Genomic DNA, 9,556 nt, shown 5'->3' on the forward strand with positions numbered 1-9,556 from the left:
GAGCAGAAAATTTTAATTTTGAGGATGTCAATTTATCAGGTTTTATTTTTATGATTAATGCTTTTTAAGTCCTGCTTAAGAAATGTTATCTGCCTCAAAGTCCTGGAGATATTATACTACATTTTCTTTTAAAAACTTTTAAAGTTTTTCTTTCACATAGAAGTCTATTATCCATCTCAAGTTAATTTTTGTGTTGGTGAGAAATGGGAATCATGTCCGTTTCTTTTTTGTGTGATGTTTGGTTGCTATAGCACCATTTATTACAAGGTCTCTTTCTACTGACTTGCATTGGTGTCTTTATAATTAATCAACTGATTGTAGGACTAGGTCTACTCTATTGATACATTTTCCTATCCTTTGTCCAATGTCATACTCTCTTAATTACTGTGATTTACCAAGTTTGAAAACCAGAAGCCTTTTCTCAAACCTTATTTCTGCTCATTTTCTGTGCAATACATGAATTTGCCTACCATTCACATTTTTCATAGGGAAAAATAGGCATAGGAATCAGGGAGATTTGTCTTTAAAATATAGCTCCATCACTACATGATGGTGATGTGGGATCGTATAAAAGTTTACGAAAAACTATAGAAAACTTGGAAATAATGCCAAAGGATGGCTATATGTTATTCTGGAATATTGCTTAATAGTTCCACACAAAGAGAATTTAATTCTCTAGGAGGTTTACCTTTGTTTGTTAGTTGTTACTGATTAGAGCTAAGATTGTGTAAAATGTTAACTTGTAGATTTTGCCCTCTAGATATACAAAACCTTTTTGTCTGGTAGAGAATGCAACTCCAAAATCTATAGTTATTTTGACTTGTAGGACATTAACTTGTATGACATTGTAATTTAGCCAACTTATTTCAGCATGCCCTTTGTGACTGTCTAGGTATACTGAGTTTTTTAATTTTTTCTGTGAATTAGCTTTATTATATTGCTGGTCTCCTCCTTACAAATTTAAATAGATCTTAGAAGTGCCTGGGTGGCTGAGTCAGTTAAGTGCCCAAGTCTTGATTTTGGCTCAGGTCATGATCTCAGGATGTTAGATCAAGGCCCATGTTGAGCTATGTGCTGAGCACGAAGCCTGCTTAAGATTCTTTCTCTCCCTCTCATTTTGCCCCTTCCCCTACCTGTCTTCTTCCCCTCCCAAAAATCTTAGATTTTAAAAACATATTCATTCTATATTTGTATAATAGTCATACATTTAAATTTTAAAAATTATGCTTTGACAATAATGAGGAGTCTAATATTATTCTAAGGACTTATACAAACTGGATGACTGGTGATGCCATTACCCAGGATGGAGAATACATAAGTATTTTAGATGAAGATAATTATTTTTGTTTTGGTATATTCTTTTCTATTATGATGGAAATGCATGACAGGAGTGGAAATCTAGGTTTAAAGACTGTGAATAGGGGGTTAGCAGAAAAAATTTTGAGCAATTCACTACTTCATCACTATGTAGGAGGTGAGAGTGCTATAGTATGAAACTATTAAGAACATCATTCTCAAAACAAACAAATAAACTACTAGGCAGTGGATAAAGAAAAGCAATCAAAGGAAATTATAAAGGAGTAGTAAAAAGCAACCATGACAGCAGTTTTAAGGAGTGGTCAACATGCAGATGCAACCCAAGGAGCAACAGGAAGAGAACTGAAGAGAAGCAATTGAACCGAGCAATTAAGAAGTCTTTGGTGACCTAGTAAAAGCACTTTCAGTTAAGAGGTGAATGTAAGTCAGATTTGCTGTGGGTTGAGAGAAAATGAAATATGAGGAAATGGATGCTATGAATATAGATTAATGTTTCAGGAAGTTTGGCTCTAAAGCCTAAATCAGATCACAATAATTCACTGGTTAAAACCTTCTGATGGATTTCCATTACACTTGAAATAAAGTATATCCCTTATCATGAACTACTCTACTCTATATAATTAGGACTCTATTTATCAGTCCAACTTCTTGGACCATTTCACCACTCTTATTATACTTCAAACTTATCGAATTCTTTCCTTTCCTTGATTGTGCCAACCTTGTTCCTAACTCAGGCCCTTTGCCATTTCCTCTTTTGGGTATACTCTCCCTTCAGAATTTAGCAAGGCTTGTGCAACTAAAGGAAGGTATATTGGTCAGATCTCCCTCTGTGATGAGTAGAGTTAACACATTTTGGCTGCCATATTTTCAAATCTCCTCACACTGAGGCTATGTTTACCCTGGGCTGAATCTAGCTGACAGCTGAGTACAGAATAGGTACTAGAGCTTGGCTGTTCCTGCCTAACGCAAGACTCCTCACAATAGGGCCATTTTTGGATACAGAGGCAGTCATTTAACATCACAGCTCAAAGTCACCGTATCACAGACCTTCTCAATGCTATAGTACTCAAGCCATGGTTAGCTGCTATTCCGTTGTCGTCTTCAGTCTTCTCTACATAGAATTTATCATTGTACATTTTAAGTTTTTAAACTGATTTTTATATGCTGACTAAAGTAAATTACAGACATTTTGAACATTTCACCTCAAACACCTTAGTTTGCATCTCTAAAAAGGAGACCATTTTCATAAATGGACAAATTATTATTAAAATGCCTGATGAAATTAATAGTAATTTCTTTGTAACATGTAATTCCTTGTCCATATTCAAATTTCTTCAATTTGAATGGAGACATTCAAATTGTTAATGTCTCCATAATGCCTTTTATAGCTACTTTGTCCAAACCACACCTTAATCTAAGACAAGGCATTCTATCTAGGTGTAATGTATTTTAAGTCCCTTTTAATCCAGGTCAACCCCTTTTTTCGTGCACTGACTTGTTGAAGAATATGACCAGTTGTCCTACAGAATGTGTTACTTTCTGGATTTGTCTGATTGTTTCTCCATAGTGTCTTAAAAAAAATTTTTTTTGAAAGTGGTTTCCTTATCTCCTCTATTTCCTATATATGAGAAATTAGATGTTAAGATTTAATTAAATTCAAGTTAAACATTCTTGGTTAAAAGATCTAAGAGGCAGATTGAGTACTTCATATTGAATTATGTAAGCAGACATACACTATCTGGTAATACTCTAATTGCTGATGATAACTTAGACCATTAGATTAGATTGGCGACACCCTGTGGCAAACTTACATTTTCTCCTTTGGGGCCAGAAAATGTGTGCTGTGTGGTACTAATTTGGAAATATATGAAGATACAGTGCTCCATCACAATCAATGATTCTACCACTTTTAATACCATTATCTTAACTCAAACTCCATGCTTTTGCTTGTGTATTTACTTTGCTTAATGTAGTCTTTTGCTATAGAGAAATATCACACAGTAGAATCTGCCAATTTTAACTTATTAGTCTTCTAAGTCTGCAATAACAAAATACCACAGACTTGAGGGGTAAACAACAGGAATTTGTTTTCTCACAGTTCTGGAGGCTGGAAATTCAAAAACAAGGTGCCACCTAGGTTTCTCTGGAGACCTCTCCTTGGCTTACAGATAGCTGCCTTCTTCCTCTGTCCTCATATAACCTTTATTCTGTGGGTACACATCCTTTGGGGCTTCTACTTCTTATAAAGACACCACTCCTGTTGGATTATAGTCTCACTCTTACAATTTTATTTAACCTTAATTACTTCTTTATTTTTTGAAGATTTTATTCACTTACTTGAGAGAGAGAGAGAGAGACAGAGCATGAGTGGGGGGAGGAATGGAGGGAGAGGGAGAAGCAGACTCCCCACTCATTGGCAGGGAACCTGACTCGGGACTATGCCAGGATCCTGTGATCATGTCCTGAGCCAACGTCAGAAGCTTAACCAACTGAGCCATCCAGGTGCCCCAAGACTGGACATTTTAATACCAGAAAATCATAATTATAGAAATGGGACTTATTCCTGTAGTCAACATTAAAAGAAATCATGAAAATGACTGAAAAGAAAGCTGTAAGATATGTCCTAAACATAAAGCAACTGGAAAGAGAAATTTGATAATATATACTTGAAAGCAGTGACTGGAGAGAAAGAGTTTCCTTCCATTTGAAACAGGTTAAGGTCTGATTGCACAATAAACAGATTTGTTATACTATGAAAAATAAAAATCCCTCGTCCTCCAAGTATATTTTTCCTACTTCATTGTTTGCCTTTATTTATTTATTGAAAAGATTTTATTTATTTATTTGACACAGAGAGAGGGAGAGATCACAAGTAGGCAGAGAGGCAGGCAGGCAGAGAGAGGAGGAAGAAGGCTCCCTGCTGAGCAGAGAGCCCAATGTGGGCTCCATTCCAAGACCCTGGGATCATGACCTGAGCTGAAGGCAGAGGCTTAACCCACTGAGCCACCCAGGTGCCCTGACTTTATTTATTTTTTTAAAGATTTATTTATTTGAGAGGGTGGTGGGCAGAGGGAGAGAATCTCAAGCCTACTCTCCGCTGAGTCCAGAGCCTGATGCAGGGTTCAATCCCAGAACCCCAAGGTCATGACCTGAGCTGAAATCAAGAGTCTGATCCTCAACTGACTGAGCAACCCAGGTGCCCCTGCCTTTATTTTTTTTAACCTTGACATTTTGTCCTTCATTGGTTTTATTATCATATTTGCTTTCATTGTAAGGGTTTTTCTTTTTAATTGTGGCACATATATGTATATATTATACTCTTAAAATTATATAATTATATATTATGCTCTATATCATTTTATATATTTATACTTATTGATATAAAAATAAGAGTGAAATACAATATTGGAGTACCCCTGGATTATGCAATCTCAAAGACAACTCTCAAAGTATATACAATGACGAACTTCCTGAAATCCTTATTATGTTCTCACACTTGGTTTTTGTCTTGAAAACGAATGGAATTCTAAGTTCAAACTAATGTGCCCTTATAATTTTGGAGTTATTTTATTATGTTCTGGAGCCTAATATTTCTGATGAGAAATCTGATGCTAGTTCAATTACTATTCTTTTATAGGAAAGCAGATTGTCCCTGGAAGCTAACCTTATTTTTGATGTTCTGAAATGCCTTATTGACATATGGTTCCTTTTACCACTTTGGTTTGCTCAGTACTAGATGTGTCCTATCAGTCTGAGAACTTACACTGAGCTTTTTTTTTTTTTTTTTTTTTGGTATGCCTGTTTTTTTTTTTAATTTTTTATTTTTTTTTAATTAACATATAATGTATTATTAGCCCCAGGGTAGAGGTCTGTGAATCGCCAGGTTTACACACTTCACAGCACTCACAACAGCACATACCTTCCCCAATGTCCATACCCAATCACCCTCTCCTTACCCCCCTACCCCCGGCAATCCTCAGTTTGTTTTGCGAGATTAAGAGTTTCTTATCGTTTGTCTCCCTTCTTTTTTTTTTTTTTCCAAAGATTTTTATTTATTTGTGAGCGAGAAAGAGCATGAGCAGAGGAGAGGGGCAGAGGGAGAGGGAGAAGCAGACTCCCTACTGTGCAGGGAGCCCAATTTGGGGCTTGATCCCAGAACCCTGAGATTATGACCTGAGCCAATGGCAGTTGCTTAAACAGCTGAGCCACCCAAGTGCCCCTATACTGATCTTTAGTTTCCTGAAATTTTTCTTCAATTATATATTTGATATTTTTCTGCCTTTCCTCCATTTGTTGCTGTTTCTGAAATTCCTGTTAGTCATATGATGGACCTATTGAATTAATCCTCCATGTTTTTTCAATTTTTCCATGTTTTTGTCTGAATGCTCTAAGTTCTGGAGTATTTCAATTAAATCATTTCATCATTCTATTAAATATTTTATCAACCAGATGTTTATTTTCAAGTCTTTCATTATTCTCAGAATGTTCCTCTTTCAGAGTATGCTGTACTCTTATACATTATTTTCTCGACTACCTCTTGGGAAGCTTAATATTATTAATTTATTATGAGTTCATTTTGCTTCCTAAGCTGACTCTGAGTCTTCCTAGTTGTTTTCCTCGGCGGATCATTCATGCTGTTGATTTTCTTCTTATCTCTGACAGTTTTTGATTCTTCATTCATTTTTAAGAATGGGATTCTAAATAGATGTGAAGAGAGACAATACTGGGGAGAGGAATCTGGAAGAATTCAAGTGCTTTGGTTTCCTAAAGAGTTTTTAAATTCTGTGTCTAGCGCTTTTCTTATTTCTACCCTCTACTGTGCCAGACAACTGTAAGCCTAGGGTCTCCCTGGGACTCTGTTTGGCAGACCAGTTCTCTCTGAAGCTTTAGTCACCTGCAAATTCTAAGGAGCTGAACTTTTTTTTTTAAGATTTTTAAAATTTATTTATTTCAGAGAGAGAGAAGATGAGCAGAGCAAGGAGCAGATTGAGAAGCAGACTCTCCGCTGAGCGGGGAGCCCAATGTGGGACTCCATCCCAGGATCCTGGGATCATGACCTGAGCAGAAGGCAGACACTTCACTGACTGAGCCAACCAGGCGCCCCAAGCTGCCGACATTTTGAGGATGCTGCATTTGTGAACAGGCTTCCATGTCTTTTTGATCTTTCAGGTATTTTTTGAAATACATTCTCTGTATTTGGTAGCTTTCCAGATCACTTTAGTATTAGAAATTATTTCTCGGGCACCTGGGTGGCTCAGTGGGTTGGGCCTCTGCCTTTGGTTCAGGTCATGATCCTGTGGTCCTGGGATTGAGTCCCGCATGGAGCTCTCTGCTCAGTGGGGAGCCTGCTTCCCTTCCTCTCTCTCTGCCTGCCTCTCTGCCTACTTGTGATCTCTGTCAAATAAATAAATAAAAATCTTTGAAAAAAAATTATTTCTCAACTATAGTTTTATTAAGGATTCAGGAGGAAGACTAAACAAATACTACTGCTACTATCTCCTTAAACCACAAGTTCTATCTACTTTTGGTTCTGGCTCTGGATTTACTATTCTGAGTACAATAGTAGCAAACACATTTTAATATCCTATATAGCAATTTTTGCATTACTATTGTTTTTTACCATTTTGTAACTTATTTTATGCAATTATTCTTGAGATGATTGTTAGAACCATTTTTATAACATTCAAGAAAAAAATGGGGGTGCCTTGGTGCTCAGTCTGTTAAGCATCTGCCTTTGGCTCAGGTCATTATCTCAAGCTTCTTGGGATCAAGCCTCTTGCTGGGCTCCCTGCCCAGAGTCTGCTTCTCCCTTTCCCTCTGCCCCCACTCCTACCACTTGTATAGGCACACTTGCTCTCTCAAATAAATAAAATTTTAAAAAATTTTTTTAAAAATGAAGAATTTTCATTTTGATTATATTAAATTTGTAGATAAATTTAGGTATAACCAACATTTTTACAATACTGAAACTTCCCATCTAGGAGAATAGCTTGTCAATTTACTCAAATCTCCCATCCTTTAGTAAAATGTTGTGATTTTCTACCTATTGATCCTACAGATTTCCTTTTAAGTTTACTTGTAGGAATTTCACATTGCTGTTATTATCTGAGCTTATAATTCCTTGTTGATTTTGCAAATTGTTCTGAAAATCAGCTACTTTACTGAATTCTTTCTTTTTTTAAAGATTTTACTTATTTACTTGACAGAGGGAGAGAGAGATCACAAGTAGGCAGAGCACCAGGCAGAGAGAGAGGGGGAAGCATTTCTTTTTCCAGCCTTCCTGTAGCAGGGAGTGAACACTAATTTTCACCACTATGCAGAAGTGATATATAAACTTTACTGTCATTCCCTTAGCAGGATATCCTGCTGAAAAGATTTTAACATTTAAACATTTAAAAATCTATTTTCCCAGGGCACCTGGGTGGCTCAGTTGTTGGGCGTTTGCCTTCAGCTGGGGTCATGATCCCGGCGTCCTGTCCTATCGGGATCCCTGCTGGATGGGAAGCCGGCTTTCCCTCTCCCACTCCCCCTGCTCATGTTCCTGCTTTCTCTGTCTCTCTCTCTCACTGTCAAATAAGTAAATAAAATCTTTTTTAAAAAATCTATTTTCCCAAATTATTTGCCCACAAAATGCACTCTTCATGAAATGACCATAAACATTCCACAAAATTCTAGTGTCAGAGGTACCAGGTTTAAGAAACACTAACATTTTCTTCTTCTTCTTCTCCTTTTTTTAAAAGATTTTATTTATTTATTTGACAGAGATCACAAGTAGGCAGTGAGAGAGGAAGGAAGCAGGCTCTCTGCTAAGCAGAGAGCCTGATGCGGGGCTCGATGCAGGGTTCGATGCAGGGCTCGATCCAAGGACCCTGGGATCCTGACCTGAGCCGAAGGCAGACGCTTTAACCCGCTGAGCCAGCCAGGCGCCCCTTTTTCTTCTTTTTTTAAAGGGAGGTTCCTTCTTTCCTTCTTTCCTTCCTTCCTTCCTTCCTTCAACAGAGAGAGAGAGACAGACACGGAGAGAGCACAAGAGGGGGGAACAGCACAGAGGGAGAAGCAGGCTCTCTGCCAAGTGCGGAGTCTGATGCGGGGCTGGATCCCAGGATCCTGGGATCATGACCTGAACCCAAGGCAGACTCTTAACTGACAGAGCCACCCAGGAGCCCCAACACTAGCATTTTTCAAATATGCAAGTTAAAAATGCACCTTCTACATCTGGTTTATTAATATACATTTTACTAGAAGTGGACTTTGAATATTTCCAGCCCCTTTTCAGGTACTGAACTTATCTCCTTAACCTAGAATTATGATTAATTAATACAGATTTGTATTTCAAAATATCTTTGCATTTAAAAAATAAACTCTATTTGGTTACAGTAAAATGTTCCTTTAAGACAATACCAAATTGATTTTGCCAACATCTAAAATGTTTGCACATATGTTCATTAATGAACATCAGATATGAGCCAGGCACATAGAATGGTGGACAACATGCACACTCTCCTCATAGAGCATACAGTGATTTTAAATGCTTTTAATGTTTTTTGTGCTAGCTTCATATTAGCTAGAACATTTAAGTTCTCCATCATGCTTTGAGTTTAAAGCATAAGAATTAACTCCTCAGGAATTTTTATGAATTCAAAGTTTTTTTCTTTTAGTAATCTCTACAGCCAACATGGGACTTGAACCTATGATCCCAAGTCAAGAGTTGTCTGCTCCTCACAAATTTTTAACTCACCCATAACTGAGTGGGCTGGATGCCTTCTTATTTTATGGCATGGAATTCTGGCATCACACTATCATTCAGCCCTATCTATAGTTATCAACCTAATTCAATTTTCTTTTTTCAGTCATCTGTTTTCCTTAGAAAGTGACTATATGGGGCACCTGGGTGGCTCAGTGGGTTAAAGCCTCTGCCTTCAGCTCAGGTCATGATCCTGGGGTCCTGGGATCCAGCCCCGCATCTGGCTCTCCGCTCAGCAGGGAGCCTGCTCCCCCCCACCCCTGCTTGTGGTCTCTGTCAAATAAATAAATAAATAAATAAAATCTTTTAAAAAGTGACTATATCATTTTGATATTAATATTTATTGTCAGCATGAAGTTATATGAAGTATTTTAATAATTTGTAAAGCTCCCTTTTATTATTACTTTTTGGGGGGTAATTTTTAAAAAGTAAGTTCTACACCCAGTGTGGGTCTTGAACTCACAATCCAGAGATCAAGAGTTGCCTGCTCTACAG

The sequence above is a fragment of the Lontra canadensis genome, unplaced genomic scaffold (genome assembly GCF_010015895.1).
Source record: "Lontra canadensis isolate GAN:19392208 unplaced genomic scaffold, GSC_riverotter_1.0 scaffold4, whole genome shotgun sequence".
Classification (NCBI taxonomy): Eukaryota; Metazoa; Chordata; class Mammalia; order Carnivora; family Mustelidae; genus Lontra; species Lontra canadensis.